Source organism: Schistocerca americana, chromosome 1 (genome assembly GCF_021461395.2).
Source record: "Schistocerca americana isolate TAMUIC-IGC-003095 chromosome 1, iqSchAmer2.1, whole genome shotgun sequence".
NCBI lineage: Eukaryota > Metazoa > Arthropoda > Insecta > Orthoptera > Acrididae > Schistocerca > Schistocerca americana.
In genome coordinates, this window is record NC_060119.1 from 146585975 (window position 1) to 146601234 (window position 15260).

The following is a 15260-nucleotide window of genomic DNA, read 5'->3' on the forward strand; positions in this document are numbered from 1 at the left end:
CAGATTCTCATGAATCCGTATTTCAGAGGATCCTGTTATGACGCCGCACCAGTAGCCAGTTGGTCGGACAGGTATCTTGGATGAAACTTCCTGGCAGATTAAAACTGTGTGCCGGACCGAGACTCGAACTCGGGACCTTTGCCTTTCGCGGACAAGTGCTCTACCAACAGAGCTACCCAAGCACGACTCACGCCCCGTCCTCACAACTTTACTTCTGTCAGTACCTTGTCTTCTACCTCGTTCTGCAAGGTTCGCAGGAGAGCTTCTGTAAAGTTTGGAAGGTAGGAGACGAGGTACTGGCAGAAGTAAAGTTGTGAGGACGGGGCGTGAGTCGTGCTTGGGTAGCTCAGTTGGTAGAGCACTTGCCCGCGAAAGGCAAAGGTCCCGAGTTCGAGTCTCGGTCGGGCACACAGTTTAATCTGCAAGGAAGTTTCATATCAGCGCACACTCCGCTGCAGAGTGAAAATCTCATTCAGGTATCTTGGATGTCTGAAAGTCAAAGGTATGGTCTTCTGTGAGGGTGTTCTCTGCTATCGGTAATTTCTCTGTATGTTCAAATGGTTCAAATGGCTCTGAGCACTACGCGACTTAACTTCTGAGGTCATCAGTCGCCTAGAACTTAGAACTAATTAAACCTAACTAACCTAAGGACATCACACACATCCATGCCCGAGGCAGGATTCGAACATGCGACCGTAGCGGTCACGCGGTTCCAGACTGAAGCGCGTTTAACCGCACGGCCACACCGGCCGGCCCTCTGTATGTTCCATGTCTCTATTTTTCGACTTTTCATCATAGTTGTTACGTCTTTGTTGATATTTTAAAGCGTTCGGCTCCAGAGTGGGGCGAGGAAGATGAAATAGCAGTAAAAAAATTGGACATGTGTGAATAGGCCACGTGCATTGAGCATTCAGCACATAACTGAGGGTGCAGCACGAACTTAGTTACGTACATAGACATTCCATCCATTCTGGGAATCGATAACACCAACCATTTTTGCCTGTTATCGACATTGATGCAGATAAGATATCGTCCCCAGGGACTTCAAGATTTTCGAGAAAGTTTTAATTTCAATAATATAAAAAATCAGATGGCTCTGAGCACTATGGGACTTAACTTCTGAAGTCATCAGTCTCCTAGAACTTAGAACTAATTAAACCTAACCTAACCTAAGGACATCACACACATCCATGCCCGAGGCAGGATGCGAACCTGCGGCTGAAGCGGTCGCTCGGCTCCAGACTGTAGCGCCTAGAACCGCACGGCTACTCTGGCCTGCCGTAAATGAAGCTTTCTCAAGTTGTATGTGAAACAAAAATTTGCATGCTAGTCTGTACTCTGTGTGACTTCATACACAGTGGTAAGGAGAGGTGCGCTACAGTGGGTTGCAGCAACAGTCGTCGTAGGAAAGCTGGACAGGAGCATAACAAGATAACACACCAAACAGAAGATGTACTTGTTGTGGACTGGCAAGACAGCCAATCCATAGTGACGGGTAGCCGAAAGCCACGCGTTAAAGCTCACGCAGGCTGGCGTGAGGTCTGGAATAGGTAAAGTAATTATACTAGCAAGAAAAGTACGTAGCTTCTGGAATACTTAACTTTAACCCATAATTGTGAACATCGGTCTGACGGTACATGCATCACAAGATAAATAGCAAATGACAATGGCGCCTTGCTAGGTCGTAGCAAATAACGTAGCTGAAGGCTATGCTAACTATCGTCTCGGCTAATGAGAGCGTAATTTGTCAGTGAACCATCGCTAGCAAAGTCGGCTGTACAACTGGGGCGAGTGCTAGGAAGTCTCTCTAGACCTGCCGTGTGGCGGCGCTCGGGTCCGACGTATACTAACGGACCGCGGCCGATTTAAAGGCTACCACCTAGCAAGTGTGGTGTCTGGCGGTGACACCACAGTACTTATCTTGTATTTCTTCCTGCCTGCTCACAATATGACTGTACGATTGCTAAAGTTTCATTCTGATGAACACATCCTTAGAGGAGTTGAAACCTAGGTCAGTGGATTAAAAATTATTTGCGACCGGTTGGCTATGTTATTTCTCCGTTGGAACTTATCTAGGATTTCTGAGAGACAGCAATGTTCAAAACTGCGAGATCAAAGTTTAATTTGGCAAAATGGGGGATACACTGATCAAAATAATACTAGTGTGACTGAATGCCAACTGTGCCCTGTCTCTTGCACAGAAGATGGACTCCATCAGGGTACAGAAAATGCATTGGAAGTGGCCAACTTTTGGGCTAAAGCGATATTGCCATACCTTCCAGAATGAGATTTTCACTCTGCAGCGGAATGTGCGCTGATATGATACTTCCTGGCACATTAAAACTGTGTGCCGGACCGAGTCTTGAACTCGGGACCTTTGCCTTTCGCGGGAAAGTGGTCTACCATATCTAGTCATACCTTGGCATCCGTCCATCCTCAAAGGATGATGGTGCATCATTCTTGGTTCAGATTGTGCAGCGTCTGCTGTGGCTGAAAATTCCCACTCAAGAGAAGAAGTCCCTACTGCAGTTTGGACATGTGAAGCATGATGGACTTCGAACAGAATCCGCTCTCCCTTGAATATAGTCATGACTGTGTATAACATGCATGTTTCTAATAAGAGAATAACAATAATAACAATCGTGCCTAACTTTCGTTTGCCACCGTAATACTTATTTTTTGTTAGAGTCCTAGGTGCCTGATGGTGAAGTCTTCAGTGTCTTGAAATCGACAGCGATTAATAAACGACACTAAACACAGCTGTGTGAAATGGACATCGTAATAAAATAGGTCATCATTACTTGCAACTCAAGCCACTGGAGCTTACTGGTTAGTCTTGAGTAACAAATGCGAAGACAAATAACATTGACGTGTGTGACCGTGGAGCGTCGAGTGCACGCAACGTAACGCAATCCGCCGACTGGAACCCGCCCGCCGACCCTGGACTTGTTTGGCGGCGACCGGCTAACCTCATCGAAATGTAGGTCTAGGATGGCGACCGACGCCTTGCACAGCGCTGCTTTTACCGGGGAGAAGGTAATCTCTGGAGCAGCGATCACGTCGCACAATGAGTCACCGCCTTCTGTACGTATGCCCATGTTGGTCCGCCGATGCCATAAACTGCCGAAGCGGGCGGCGCGCCCCGAAGGCCGCCCTGTAATTGTCGCTGCTCAAACGGGCCGTCCGGCTGGCAGGCAATTTACGCTGAATGGCTGCCATTGTGTTGCGCCGACACCTGTCGACGCATTTATGCGAGGCCGTTTGCGCCGCGCTGTCAATGGCATAAACAAACACCACTTAGCGAGCCGACAGACAACACACGGCGCTGTGCTCTAGTCAGTGGCGTTCCGTTCACCCGTTAACTCATCACTTTCTCTGTACGTCTTCTCGTGACAATTATGATATCAGCCATTACCTCAAGACTGGATACTACATATGGTTCAAATGGCTCTGAGCACTATGGGACAACTTCTGAGGTCATCAGTCCCCTAGAACTTAGTGCTACTTAAACCGAACTAACCTAAGGACATCACAACCATCCTTGCCCCAGGCAGGATTCGAACCTGCGACCGTAGCGTTCACGCGGTTCCAAACTGAAGCGCCTAGAACCGCACTACCAGGATACTACATAGTAGTGGGTCAGTGCACTATTTCAATATGTTCCAAGAAGCCGCGCGCGAAAATGTGACTTTTCAGGCGATCGTATCTCGGGCTCTATTGATCACAGAGATAAGCGGTCAATGCTCTTTAGACCATTTGAAAGTCTTTTAAAATTCTGTGCGTGTCTGCAGCAGCAACCGGAGAACGAAATCATCCTGTAGAACTAGTAAACAGCCAATCAGTTGCAAATTGGAAGGTTTATTAAGACATGATTTAAATGTTTATGAAAACGTCTTCTTCAGAAGAAAATATTGAGAAGTGAATTAAGTGTTGTAGCAAAGGTACGTTAAAGTATAGCCGTAAGGCGTTAGTCAAATATAAAATTTTACCCCCATATTAAATTAAACGCCGGCCGAAGTGGCCGTGCGGTTAAAGGCGCTGCAGTCTGGAACCGCAAGACCGCTACGGTCGTAGGTTCGAATCCTGCCTCGGGCATGGATGTTTGTGATGTCCTTAGGTTAGTTAGGTTTAACTAGTTCTAAGTTCTAGGGGACTAATGACCTCAGCAGTTAAGTCCCATAGTGCTCAGAGCCATTTGAACCATTTTTTAAATTAAACATACACAACATGGTGCCGGCTGTTGTGGCCGAGCTGTTCTAGGTGCTTCAGCCCGGAACCGCGCTGCTGCTACGATCGCAGGTTCGAATCCTGCCTCGGGCATGGATGTGTGTGATGTTCTTAGGTTAGTTAGATTTAAGTAGTTCTAAGTCTAGGGAACTGATGACCTCAGATGTTAAATCCCATAGTGCTTAGAGCCATTTGAATCATTTTTGAACAACATGGCTGTTGTCGGTTGACATTTCCTCATCAATGTGCAACCAGTGCATGTTCTAATTTGTTAGGGAGGCGCCTTTCGCCTAAACTTTAAGGTACCTCTGCCTCAACATGTTAATCGAGTTGTCAATATTGTCTTTTGAAGAAGACTTTTAATAAACCTTCCAATCTGCAGCGAATTGACGCATGGTGCAGGGAATGGCAATTGAATCTCAATGTAGACAAGTGTAATGTGCTGCGAATACATAGAAAGAAAGATCCCTTATCATTTAGCTATAAAATAGCAGGTCAGCAACTGGAAGCAGTTAATTCCATAAATTATCTGGGAGTACGCATTAGGAGTGATTTAAAATGGAATGATCATATAAAGTTGATCGATGGTAAAGCAGATGCCAGACTGAGATTCATTGGAAGAATCCTAAGGAAATGCAATCCGAAAACAAAGGAAGTAGGTTACAGTACGCTTGTTCGCCCACTGCTTGAATACTGTTCAGCAGTGTGGGATCCGTACCAGATAGGGTTGATAGAAGAGATAGAGAAGATCCAACGGAGAGCAGCGCGCTTCGTTACAGGATCATTTAGTTATCGCGAAAGCGTTACGGAAATGATAGATAAACTCCAGTGGAAGACTCTGCAGGAGAGACGCTCAGTAGCTCGGTACGGGCTTTTGTTGAAGTTTCGAGAACATACCTCCACCGAAGTGTGAAGCAGTATATTGCTCCCTCCTACGTATATCTCGCGAAGAGACCATGAGGATAAAATCAGAGAGATTAGAGCCCACACAGAGGCATACCGACAATCCTTTCTTTCAGCGAACAATACGAGACTGGAATAGAAGGGAGAACCGATAAACCGATAGAGGTACTCAAGGTACCCTCCGCCACGCACCGTCAGGTGGCCTGCGGAGTATGGATGTAGATGTAGAATTTGCAACTGATTGGCTGTGTACTATTTCTAGAAGAAAACATTTGTAAACTTACCGGAAGAACAGACCTACTGTGGTTATACTGCAGTACAGGGTTAAAATTTAAACATCACAGACTTTCTCCAGCGCAGGCAAATTAGGCATATGGTCCTTTTGTATGAAGTGTGTTCTAGGATGGGCTTCAGGCGGCGTATGAAAGCACCATTTGTTCAAAAACAGTTCCTGAGAAAACCCCGAAAAATCTTGATTTTTGATTACTAAAAGTATCAGTTGTGGGGCAATTCTACATTCATAGCAAACCCTCGAAATTTTTGACATAGGTTCTTAAGATGATAATTTCTGGTGACCTTGAAACTTATTCCTATATTATCCGTTACAGAGGTCCAGAGGTTCAAAATTGCACGCGTAAAGTATGCTCGTAATATCTGGTCTGAGACGTAAATGTAGTTTTATCTGACGTAGTGAACACATGGCAAGTGTTCTAGGATCATCGCAAGGGTTCTGATGTCACCAAACTATATTTTTAACTCGCCATTTTTTCACCAGCAGAACTTTATGAAGCGCTGTCTCTGCACAGTGGGCTTTTCACGCCTACAAGGCTGCCTTGACTTGAAAATTATTCGATGGTGTCAGCTGGTTGCATAAGTACCTTAAGCACTCCGTCTTCAGGCCACGAGTGGCCTACCGGGACCATCCGACCGCCGTGTCATCCTCGGTGGAGGATGCGGATATGAGGGGCGTGGGGTCAACACACCGCTCTCCCGGTCGTAAGATTGTATTCTTGACCGAATCCGCTACTATTCGGTCGAGTAGCTCCTCAATTGGCATCACGAGGCTAAGTGCATCCCGAAAAATGGCAACAGCGCATGGCGGCCTGGATGGTCACCCATCCAAGTGCCAACCACGCCCGACAGCGCTTATCTTCGGTGATCTCACGGGAACCGGTGTATCCACTGCGGCAAGGCCGTTGCGCATAAGTACCTTAAAGAAAACTATTTTGTCACACGAAATTTTTTGTATTTGCAAATCAAACACCGCACTTTTTAGTACATTGTAGGTGTAACCTTAAGAAGTTGTGTATTTTGACGTAAGTGTTGTAAAGTAAATTTGCATCGGATAGGAGACGATTTTGTGTTGTATAAATGTGTTGTTGTTGTGGTCTTCAGTCCAGAGAATGGTTTGATGCAGCTCTCCATGCTACTCTATCCTGTACAAGTTTCTTCTTCTCCCATTACCTACTGCAACCTACATCCTTCTGAATCTGTTTAGTGTATTCATCTCTTGGTCTCTCTCTACGATTTTTACCCTCCACGCTGCCCTCCAATGCTAAATTGGTGATCCTTTGATGCCTCAGAATATGTCCCACCAACTGATCCCTTCTCCTATTCAAGTTGTGCCACAAATTTCTCTTCTCTCCAATTCTATTCAGTACCTCCTCATTAGTATTTGAACTACCCATCTAATCTTCGGCAGTGTCTAAATGTGTATAAGTGTGTAAATAACATGTCAAAACTTTACTGATCTGCAGAATTCATTTTATGTAAGCAGCACATCCTGTTGCAACAGGGAAAAGAAGGTGTCCAGGTGAAAGAACGCTCCAGTGTCGGTGCACAAAAAGGGAAAAACAATCCACTTAGAGAGAGAGAGAGAGAGAGAGAGAGAGAGAGAGAGAGAGAGAGAGAGACGAAGACAATAGCAGTAGTGGGAACCAAAGACAGAGGAGATATTTGAAAAGAGGGACGACTGGAGACCATACATAGGCTTGGGGGATCGGGACTCCTCTCGCCCCTCCCCCGCCCATTCCTCACTCTTCGTCCCCTAACTTCAACACGAAAAAATTTGCAGGTTTTCCCCACACGGCCCTGTATAGGAGTGAAGACCCCGAGCATTCACCCCAAGGATATGGAGTGGAGACGGTAAACTATAAGCGAGAAGGCAAGAGACAGTAGCAATGGGAGAGAAAAAGAATATGGCAAGCAAAGACAATGACAGTGGGACAGAGAGACTGAAAAAGTAGCAGAGGCAGAGACAGCTGAGGAAGAATCCGCCCATTCCTCACTCTTCGTCCCCTAACTTCAACACGAAAAAATTTGCCGCTTTTTCCGCACATGGCCAGGAGCCAAGATCCCGAGCATTCACCCCAAGGATATGGAGTGGAGACGGTAAACTATAAGCGAGAAGGCAAGAGACAGTAGCAATGGGAGGGAAAAAGAATATGGCAAGCAAAGACAATGACAGTGGGACAGAGAGACTGAAAAAGTAGCAGAGGCAGAGACGAGCTGAGGAAGAATGAGTGATGAAGATAATGACAGTGGGCGATAGCCAGACAAGGTACAGTACCAGGGGAAGATGCTGAGTATGAAGGCTTCACTACAAAGAGAGACTGGGCAAAAGGATTTAGCATGTTCTGTGTTAAAAGAGCATGAACATATTCGCTTATCGAAATTTCTGGTTAGGAAGGCGGAATGAGAGTTGAGGTAGCTGGTTATACACTTTTCCGTCTGTCTTTGTAAAGACTGTATCTGCCTTTTTCAGCTGGTTTTATAATTACTGTACAGCCTGACAAACCTGTTGTTTTTCCGACAGCAAACATAAATACGTGACTTTACTGCCACTACCTTACATGCACCCAATGCGAAACTAAAATTGTAACACTCCCAATCCTTTTGAAGTCCCCAAGCAATGTGGCGCAGCGGTAAGACAAAGTACTCATATCTGGAAATGTGCCAGTTCAAATCCCAGACCAGCAATTCAGATTTGGATTTAAACGTTTTTGGAAGGTGACTGTCAACACGTCAAGTAATGTATGAAATGCTTATTTGACCATCGGCTGCTTTTATTTTAAACCCAAATATCGACCGGTTTCAGTCACAGACCATCTTCAACGACTAGAGTTTAAACACTTCACGCCACAACACATCTGTCGTTACTTAAAAGCCGGCCGCGGTGGCCTCGCGGTTCTAGGCGCGCAGTCCGGAACCGTGCGACTGCTACGGTCGCAGGTTCGAATCCTGCCTCGGCCATGGGTGTGTGTGATGTCCTTAGGTTAATTAGGTTTAAGTAGTTCTAAGTTCTAGGGGACTGATGACCTCAACATCTGAGGTCATCAGTCCCCTAGAACTTAGAACTACTTAAACCTAACTAACCTAAGGACATCACACACACCCATGCCCGAGGCAGGAGTCGAACCTGCGACCGTAGCGGTCGCGCGGTTCCAGTCTGTAGCGCCTGGAACCGCTCGGCCACCCCGGCCGGCTATGTAACGACAGATGTGGTGTTGTGGCGTAGTGTTTTAGCACTGATCGATGAAGATGATCCGTGACTAAAACCGCCCAATATTTTGGTTTAAAATAAAGGCAGCCGATGGTCAAATAAACATTTTATAAATTTGGATTTTCCGCGGTTTTCCGAAGCTGATAAAGATGAGTGACGATTCCATTGAAAGGCCACCACCAATTTCCTTCCCTATTCATCCTAAATCCGAACTTGTGATTCGTGTCTGATGTCCTCGTCCTCGAAGGGATGTTAAACCCTAACTTTCCTTCCATCCTTTCCAAAGTGTCCGTGATACAAGGAATGAAGGCCCAAGGTGTTGCTAGTGTGTTGGAATTTTGTTTTGGATTATAGCTTCCATTGTAAGTCTACTGCGAGGGCTATTTTCTTTCTTAACCTCCTATCGGTCGCGAACTGGAAACCACAGTGAAAATCAGGAATGTTCTTTTTATCTTGGAACTCTTCCATTTCGTCCGTGTACAGTAATATTAGAAATTGAGTCCGCCTTGCTGCAAAACACCTTGTTATTCCTTTATTTCTTTATTCTCCCAAAATAGTTTCGGCGAGAAATATCACCATGATCAGTGGGGTTTTTGAATCTAAAACATGCAGAAAATAGCATGGTTATACACACACAGTAGCACATCATTACAGTTTTTTAGCCGGCCGGTGTGGCCGTGCGGTTAAAGGCGCTTCAGTCTGGAACCGCGTGACCGCTACGGTCGCAGGTTCGAATCCTGCCTCGGGCATGGATGTGTGTGATGTCCTTAGGTTAGTTAGGTTTAATTAGTTCTAAGTTCTAGGCGATTGATGACCTCAGAAGTTAAGCCGCATAGTGCTCAGAGCTATTTGAACAGTTTTTTACTATTGTTTTTTAAAATATTGTTTACTATTGATACTTTTATACTACCTTATTTATTGTATGTTACAGCATGTTTTAAGCAATTATTGTCTCTGTTTGCGACATATTTTCTGGGCGCTTTTTTTCTGTTACCGTTTTTTGCTCAGCGAACATCATGTGATCTGCAACCATAGTTTACTATGGATACTTTCATACTACCTTATTTATTGTATATTACAACATGTTTTAAGCAATTATTGTCGCTGTTTGCGACATATTTTCTGTGCACTTTTTTTTCTGTTGCCTTTCTTTACTTAGCGAACCATCTGCAACCATATGAGTGGCTGTTAGTAAACTTCCCCATCACACACAGAGACATAAATAATGGACAGAAGTTGTCGTAATTCGCGCTACAGTTTTTCATAGCCTTTCTCGCCATATGCGATACGCCTCTCGCGACACGCGCGAACGGCAAGATGGCGTAATATTCTGGATCAGAAACAAAGTGCGAAAGTTTTGTTTTTCTGGTATAAAGGCAGCTACATACCATCCAACGAACGTGAGTACACGAATAGCTAAGTAACAGTTCAGTACACGTCAAATAACTAGTTTCCACAACACTACCACAACCCCAATTATATACTGCTGATATACGAAGTTCACATTTTAGTATTTTTTTTGTTAACAGCCGCTCACATGGTTGCAGATGACACGATGTTCGCCAAGTAAAGAACGGCAACAGAAAAAAAACGCACGGAAAATATGTCGCAAACAGCGACAATAATTGCTTAAAACATACTGTAACATACAATAAATAAGGTAGTATGAAAGTATCCATAGTAAACTATATGTTAAAAAAATGAATAGTAAAAAGTGTAATAATTTGCTACTGTGTGTGTATAACCATGCTATTTTCTGCATGTTTTAGATTAAAAAAACCTGATGATGGTGATATTTGTCGCCGAAATTAGTTTGTGAGAAGAAAGAAATAAACGAATAGCAAGGTGTTTTGCAGCAAGGCGAACTCAATTTCTGATATTACAGAAATGTTATATTTGCAACATTTAGCTATACCTTCCATCTACTTCTCTGCAAAGTCGCCGCTTCTATACATTTGTCGTAGCGGGGCATCAACTTTCCAACACCCTCGTTATAGAAGGTTATATCCACCAATTCCCAACAGTGGTCTGCAGTTCATTGTCTGTGCCAAAATGCTGTCCTCACACCCAGCGTTTCATGTGGGCGAAGAGCTGAAAATCAGATGGAGTCAAACACTCCCCATCGGAAACGGTGAAGGAGCGTCTTCGTTGCACCTGCAGTATACGGCCGAGAATTGCCTCGAAGAAAGGAACCCATGACCGTTACGTTATGTGGGCTGCATGAAATCAGGCGAAACCCCTCAGCAGGACTCCAAACTTGGCGAGAGACGCCACTTTTCTAGGCGTCTTTACGTGCTCTCTCTTAGCTAGAAACTGAAAAATTTTACATGGTGCGATGGACTGGCATGCTAGAGACACTGCACAATACAGCTGCGCAAAGCTTCGCCAGATTTTCACGACCGATCGGACCCATACTGGAATGTACTTGCTATGTAGTTGGTGATGACAGTTGATACTTCAGCTATTCTAACTGATCTATGAAAGCATAAAATGACTTGCAATAACAGTATGTTACGGGCTCTCACACATGAGATTGTCCCCCACTGAACAGATTTTCTACCAGTATGACGGATTCACTTCCTGTCAGAGATAAGCAAGCGTTATCTTCCACACATAGAGCCACATAAACTGGTAAGTCAAGCAACACCGAAACTGGACGATATAGCTGACTTGTGGCGTATAGTGTGGTCCGACAAGTAACGATTTTGCCTCTTTTCAAATGATGGGAGGTGCTGAGAGCACCGACAGCCAACAGAAGGATTTAACCCGCAGTATGTGGAGGTTCTGTTATGTTGTGGGGGTGCTTCTGTACCATGACTTGGGCCCAGTTATTCAGGTTATGTGAACATGAACCATCTTTACCAGTAAACACTTCCGGGCTAAGTTGCCGTGGTCGATCTGTAGAAATTCTTCTCCCTGACGTTTCGTTCTCAACTACGGAGAACATCTTCCGAGGTGAGTCGACGACTGGCTGCTAGGAGCTGGGGCTGCCGCTTATATGGAGATCGTAGAGGGCGCCACCACTCGTCACGTGGCGTCGATGTGTGGCTATCTCTGGCTCTCGTCTGTTCTCTCGATTGCAGGCAATCGATTGTCACGTGATTGATGCAACGTCGGCCGCCTTATATTGTTCGATTTTAATCCTTCTTCTTTACGATTAAAATTGTATTGATGTTTGTGGATTTCAATTGCCTCTCTATACATACGTGTATAATAGTGCGACGTCCTCGCTAGCGCGCTTGTCTCACCAAATTTTATTTCGTGATCTCCACCCTTAAAAACACGTTCCGCTACTGCCGATTTGTCGGTATGTCCCAAGCGACAGTTTCTTTTGTGCTCCGTCAACCGTGTATTGATGCTTCTTTTTGTAGTTCCTATGTAAACCCTGCCACAACTACACGGAATTTTATATACCCCTGGGGTGGCTAGGGGGTGACGAGCATCTTTTGTTGATCTTAGGCATTCACTAATTTTCTTAGTAGGTCTGAAAATAGTCTCCACCTGAAACTTGGCTAGTACTTTTCCAATGCGATCAGTGATGTTATGGATGAACGGAAGAAATACTTTTCCAGCTGATGGTTGTTGCTGTCTCCTATTTTTAGGCATTTTTCTACTTGGGTGAAGTGCTCGGTTAATCTCGTTTTTCATATAACCATTTTTCGCAAAAGCCATTCGTAAATGATTTAGTTCTTCTTGTAAGTAGCCTGGTTCACAAATATTATTGGCCCTCCCCATCCAAAAAGTTAAGTTGTCCGTTCTTCTCTTTTTCCATAGTAAATTTGATCTTTGGGTTGATGCTATTTAAGTGCACCAGGAAATCATTCAAGTCTTCTTCTTGTTTATGTTTACTTCTGTATTCTCGGTGGCTAAGTGTTGATGACAAGTATGCTGCAGATACTCCCGTCTTCAATACTCGAATGGAATAGGTTAGGTGTTGGCTAATACTGCATGCATTCCACGGTGGATTGTGTAGTTCATATGGAGGAAAATTTGTACAAATATCACCTAAAAAATAAAAACCAATCCATTGAAGTTCGATAATGTTAAATCCTAGTGACATAAAACAATGTAGCTAGAAACTTTATTCATAAATCGCCTAAGGTACAACAAATTTTTGTTTTCTTTTGTTTCAGGTAAGTCACCTTGGACGCTCAACGCGACACCTTTTAACACCAATGGACTTGGTGTACAACTCTGGGAGTAATTCACAGCGTAATGTGGTTTATAGCACAAACTAGACTTTTCTTACATTTATATCCATAGTGACGGCAGTCAAGGTAAGTTGTTTACCAACTTTAATCGAAGAAAGCCTCTTGTACGTCAGGTGTAGCTCGAATAACCACGTTGCCAAAAGACTACTCGTTCTCCTGTGCCGTCTCAGAATTATTTTTATTGTAGAGCCCGAAAATGACTGGTAAATATATCTCAGACTAAACAACTGACTTCAAACAATTGTGTATACAAAGAGAGCTTCGTCTGTCAATTACAACACTTTAGCGTGTGTCTAGTTCGTGTCTGAGAAATTCCATGGAGAAATGACTAACTGTTGATGCAGATATTGTACCTTAGACCGCTTTACAAGCAATAAAGTAGTTATCCACGGCAACCAGTCACATTTTCTGCTGTATATGGTCATTATTGATTTCCGGTCTCTAATTTTTCGATGGCTTGACAATAAGTAACCATTGATCACAAAACGGTCCTGGGATATCCTAACTGTGGGATTAGATCGATAAAATAAACTGCAGCGTTGTGTCATTGGCGGGGGATATGCCTCACGTATCGCTTTTCATCCTTAAGATACGTTTTTGCACTCTGGATTTATCAATGATATGGAAAAAGTACTACAATAAATCGCATACATTCGATTCCCATTCACGAGCAAGTGGCAAGTATTTTGAGGCGTTGGATGTTGTTATTTGGTCCAAAATAAATAAAGACAGAAGAGTTCATGTAGTAGACAGGTCTTTCTAAGTGTATATAAGGAACTACTTGTTACCAGCATGCTATGCGCTCCACAACAGAAAAGGTAATGTTATCACACTGATGCATATTGAATTTGGGAAAAAAACGACATTTTGTCAATGGAGTGAGTGATTGATTATTGTGTAAATTTTTATTTATTTATACACTCCTGGAAATTGAAATAAGAACACCGTGAATTCATTGTCCCAGGAAGGGGAAACTTTATTGACACATTCCTGGGGTCAGATACATCACATGATCACACTGACAGAACCACAGGCACATAGACACAGGCAACAGAGCATGCACAATGTCGGCACTAGTACAGTGTATATCCACCTTTCGCAGCAATGCAGGCTGCTATTCTCACATGGAGACGATCGTAGAGATGCTGGATGTAGTCCTGTGGAACGGCTTGCCATGCCATTTCCACCTGGCGCCTCAGTTGGACCAGCGTTCGTGCTGGGCGTGCAGACCGCGTGAGACGACGCTTCATCCAGTCCCAAACATGCTCAATGGGGGACGGATCCGGAGATCTTGCTGGCCAGGGTAGTTGACTTACACCTTCTAGAGCACGTTGGGTGGCACGGGATACATGCGGACGTGCATTGTCCTGTTGGAACAGCAAGTTCCCTTGCCGGTCTAGGAATGGTAGAACGATGGGTTCGATGACGGTTTGGATGTACCGTGCACTATTCAGTGTCCCCTCGACGATCACCAGTGGTGTACGGTCAGTGTAGGAGATCGCTCCCCACACCATGATGCCGGGTGTTGGCCCTGTGTGCCTCGGTCGTATGCAGTCCTGATTGTGGCGCTCACCTGCACGGTGCCAAACACGCATACGACCATCATTGGCACCAAGGCAGAAGCGACTCTCATCGCTGAAGACGACACGTCTCCATTCGTCCCTCCATTCACGCCTGTCGCGACACCACTGGAGGCGGGCTGCACGATGTTGGGGCGTGAGCGGAAGACGGCCTAACGGTGTGCGGGACCGTAGCCCAGCTTCATGGAGGCGGTTGCGAATGGTCCTCGCCGATACCCCAGGAGCAACAGTGTCCCTAATTTTCTGGGAAGTGGGGGTGCGGTCCCCTACGGCACTGCGTAGGATCCTACGGTCTTGGCGTGCATCCGTGCGTTGCTGCGGTCCGGTCCCAGGTCGACGGGCACGTGCACCTTCCGCCGACCACTGGCGACAATATCGATGTACTGTGGAGACCTCACGCCCCACGTGTTGAGCAATTCGGCGGTACGTCCACCCGGCCTCCCGCATGCCCACTATACGCCCTCGCTCAACGTCCGTCAGCTGCACATACGGTTCACGTCCACGCTGTCGCCGCATGCTACCAGTGTTAAAGACTGCGATGGAGCTCCGTATGCCACGGCAAACTGGCTGACACTGACGGCGGCGGTGCACAAATGCTGCGCAGCTTGCTCCATTCGACGGCCAACACCGCGGTTCCTGATGTGTCCGCTGTGCCGTGCGTGTGATCATTGCTTGTACAGCCCTCTCGCAGTGTCCGGAGCAAGTATGGTGGGTCTGACACACCGGTGTCAATGTGTTCTTTTTTCCATTTCCAGGAGTGTAGGTGCAATCTCATTCTTATGACACCGTCATAACCGGTTTCGGCCATACAATGACCATCTTCAGATTCTAAAGGCA

General features: G+C 45.3%; 1 protein-coding gene and 1 pseudogene across 1 annotated transcript in view; one reads left to right on the plus strand and one right to left on the minus strand.

Moving 5' to 3' along the window:
- LOC124620838 (probable G-protein coupled receptor Mth-like 1) overlaps window positions 1–15260 on the plus strand; it is a 548776-nt gene that overhangs the window by 283016 nt on the left and 250500 nt on the right. The gene's annotated exons all lie outside the window — the stretch shown is intronic.
- On the minus strand, window positions 6214–6331 carry LOC124561833 (annotated as a pseudogene).